We start from the raw sequence: 4,310 nt of genomic DNA, 5'->3' as shown, positions 1-4,310 counted from the left end.
GCATTACGCACTCCTGCCACCATCATTACACACCTGCCTTCCTTCGACACGTGCAACAGAGATTTATTGGACTCACCTGGACTCAATCACCTGTTATTACCTTCTCTATATGTGTCAGTTCTTGCTCTGTTCCTCACTGCTGCATTGATTGTCTTACGTCTGTGTATTACCCGGTTCTGATGCTGCTCGTGTCCTGTTCCATGCCTGTTCCTCATTAAATGTTGACTCCCTGTACCTGCTTCTCTACTCCAGCGTCGGTCCCACCAGCGAACTTGGTTACTGGCCCGATGGTCTAACCTCTAGACTACTTATACATAATATATAATTACATACTGTATGTATTTCATTTAGTTTATTTATAAAATGTACTTGTAAATTAATGTATATGTATGTATTTAATATATAGCTATAGTTATCTTGTCACCATTGTTACGCGCGCACCAGCACATCATCAGCCCCCCCTCACTCCATCACCTCCCTGATTACCCTCTCTCTCTCTCTCTCTCTCTATATATATATATATATATATATACACACACGTCACTCCCTTTGCGTTTTTCCCCAGGCATTATTGTTTCTGTTCCAGTGTTAAGTCTGTTTATTGTTCGTGTTTCTTGTTTTGTGTTGCTTTTATTTATTTAAACACTGACTCCCTGAACTTGCTTCCCAACTCTCAGCGCACATCGTTACATATCTGGTGTGTATAATATATTGTTATATGTAATAATGTTGTAAGTCATTTATTTAAGCAGATATTAAAATAGAGTTTATGCATATTCTACCTGTATCTCTGTATATATGTATAACATGTTCCCCTGGTTGGGTCCGTGGATAAACAACCTGACACATCTGAAAAAGAATGTTGCTGATATGAAGATGGAGATGACAGAGCTGGTGAGGGGCATGAAGGAGACTCTGAACCCTCATATGTGTAGAGGCTTTGTGGACTCGTTCCTCGCCCGAAAGCAAACCCTGGAGGTATGAAGATTTCATGCAGAATCTGCATCTCACTCATTCATAACAAAGTGTTGCATCGATATTGTTCAGTAGAACTTTACAAAATATGAAAAAAAAAATATTCCACCCTGTGGTGCACTTGGATACTGCAGCAGAACACAACAAACTTGAGTTGTTCACCACTAACATGTATGTACAATGACTGAATGCCAGATGAGAGAGGATAGAACTAGAGTTATGTCCTTATCAGCAGAATCACTCAAACAGTTCCTCAAGCTGCTTTAATAGAATGTGTTGATTATCTGTGAATAACTTACAACAGCTCCTTAAGTAACTGTTGTGCATAATTCATATGTCATCTGCTGTTTTGTTTCTGTTAGGAATCTGGCAATATGGATTCTTTCTACCATGACAACAACCTGGTATTTAGTGTTGGTAACCTGTTTGGTGCTGGTACCGACACCACTGTGCTGGGGTCTGCTGCTAATGGCCAAGCACCCCCATATACAGGGTAAGAATAGATATAAACACAAACGCACACACATATTCACTGAGCCAAAACACTGAGGCACTCATGATGTTACAAGTTGTAAACATTGGCAAAGGGCTAACTTGAAGCAGAGGTTATGAAACTAGTTTAGGATGGCTGGGTTAATAAAGGTTCAAAATTAACTCAGGTTTATAAGTTTCACTGCAGTAACTTCAAATCCTTTCTGTCTCAGACCGGGTCCTGGAGGAGATCAGCAGGGTTATAGGAAGTCGTCAGCCCTTAGCAGAGGACAGGAAGAACCTGCCCTACACTGATGCAGTGATCCATGAGACCCAGAGACTGGCCAACATTGCACCCATGGCCATCCCTCACAACATTCGCCGAGATGTCACCTTCTAGGGATACTTCATCAAGGTCAGATAATGTACATGGCTGTCCAAATCTGATCAAATAAATAAAATAAGCCTGAAATGTTTGTAATCCACTCCTTTCAAGTGTGCACTTCATTTATGACACCAAGTTTCATCAATTTTACTCTGAATATAACAGTGTCCTATGCTTCACTCTCACTGCAGGGGACATCTGATTCCTCTACTGACATCGGTCCAACAAGGCAATAGCGAATGGGAGATCCCCCACACCTTTAACCCCACCCACTTTCTGGATGAGCAGGGAGGATTTGTCAAGAGGGACGCCTTCATGGCCTTTTATGCAGGTAATCAACTTCATCACATAACAAATTATTTCATTGCAAGAAGTAGAGGAATTGTGGTTGCCATTTGGACAGACTTCATGCTATTTTCCATATCTTGGGTCTCTCTCGCAGGTCTTAGGGTGTGTCTGGTGGAGGGTCTGGCCAGGATGGAGCTCTTCCTCTTCTTCACCTCCCTCCTGCAGCGCTTTAGTTTCTCTCCTCCTCCTGGAGTAACAGAGGATGATCTGGACCTAACACCATTACTGGGGTTCACCCTCAATCCTTCACCTCACCAGCTGTGTGCTGTGATCCGGATCTGAGATGCAGTGGCAATTTTAACACGAAAATATTGGTGGGGCAAACTCAATCAAAAAAATGAATATTCACTGAAACATTACACATTAAATGCACCCTCATAATAACCAATCCCTGAAATGAGTTTGTGCGACACACACATACATTCATATTTTGTGTATGATCAGTTCATAGGCTACTTCGACTATCTTTTTAGATCTAATTGCACTGAAGACAGCATTAGTCAAACATACTTTAATAGAATGAAGTTTATTTTACTTCATTTTCAGCATAGGTCTGCATTATTGATAATCATTTTAAGAGTATTGGGACGCATCCTAAACACATTCTAAGTGCAGTTGCATCTGCCTGGCTGTTAACATTATCTAGTTTCATAATCTATGCTTCAATTTGTCCCTTTGCCAATGTTTATAACTGTTAACACCATGAGTGCTTTACTGTTTGTGTGTGTGTGTGTGTGTGTGTGTGTGTGTGTGTGTGTGTGTGTGTGTGTGTGTGTGTGTGTGTGTGTGTGTGTGTGTGTGTGTGTGTGTGTGTGTGTGTGTGTGTGTGTGTGTGTGTGTGTGTGTGTGTGTGTGTGTCTCAGAGGTGGCAGGTGGCATCTTTAGTGGGGAGGATGGGCTCATAGTAATGGCTGGAATGGAATGGTATCGAACACAAACACATGGTTTCCATATGTTTGATACCTTTCCATTTACACCATTCCAGCCATTATGACTTAAATGTAAATGTAAATTATTATGAGCCGTCCTCCCCTCAGCAGCCTCCTGTGGTGTGTGTGCTACCAACACTAATACCAGGTTGTTGTCATGGTAGAGAGAATCCATATGGCCAGATTCCTAACAGAAACAAACACGCAGATGACATATGAATTATGTGGAACATTTACTTAAGGAGCTGTTTTAGTTATTCACAGATTTTATTTGATTTGAGATTTTATTAGGATCCCCATTTGCCGACGTCAACGGCGACAGGTAGTCTTACTGGGGTCCAACACATAACAATAAAAAATACATGACAGACAAATGACCGTATAATTTACATACATTTAAAAACATTAACATGTAGTGTGCTTTTGTGCAACTACCAGTTACACGTACAGGTCACATGGGGGAGAGCTGTTGTGCCGTGAGGTGTTACTTCATTTGTTTTTTGAAACCAGGTTTTACTGTTGTCGTGGCAGAATCAGAATTCTTTAGGTAACATTTATAAATAAAATGTTTTATTCATTTTATTGCATGCTTATGTGAGATATTTGTCATTAGAATGTCTTCTTTTGGATAATACTGTTGGCTGTTTGCAGTTATCTGTTCTCTGTAAGGGGTTCTGTTACTTGAGCCACAGAAAGGGGAGAGGTCAAGCTTGTCTTCATATGTAAACATATCTTTTAAACCATGTGAAGGGGGGATTGAGGGGGAACCAATTATCTCTTGGCTCCACATTGTCTGTGTGCCAGTCACTGTCTCTCTGTGATCTTGTCCAGGGGGGGGGTGTATTTGATATATGCCATTGGGTGAGGTAATGGTGTTGGTCCTGAGTGGTACCAAGAGCGAGATAAGAACATAGTTTAGGAGACCAAAGCTGAATGACCATTTATAGTCAATGCTGTCTGGCTATGTGTGTCTTTGCTATAAAGGATCTCAGTTGCAATGTGTAAGCACTCTAAGAGAGTGATGGAGCTCATAATAATTAAAGATGGACTTTATGATAACTCTGACTTGTGTGGTGGTTTGCTCTCATGATTTGGTAAATACAGGACATTTCCACTACACTGTTCACATGCACTATATGAGATGGAAGGGAGTTCCAAGTAATCATGGCTCTGCATAACACTGTAAGATTCCTTGAATTTGT

The 4,310-nt window shown here is 41.0% G+C and overlaps 1 pseudogene; it reads left to right on the top strand.

The window, feature by feature from the left end:
• The window catches only part of LOC135539194 (cytochrome P450 2K1-like), a 36,707-nt pseudogene extending 33,776 nt beyond the window's left edge, over positions 1-2,931 (top strand).
• Positions 2,932-4,310: the final 1,379 nt, after the last annotated feature.

This window comes from Oncorhynchus masou, unplaced genomic scaffold (assembly GCF_036934945.1).
Source record: "Oncorhynchus masou masou isolate Uvic2021 unplaced genomic scaffold, UVic_Omas_1.1 unplaced_scaffold_1653, whole genome shotgun sequence".
Lineage (NCBI taxonomy): Eukaryota > Metazoa > Chordata > Actinopteri > Salmoniformes > Salmonidae > Oncorhynchus > Oncorhynchus masou.
Note: the sequence above shows the minus strand (reverse complement) of the source record. Positions and strands in the feature narration are given on the sequence as shown.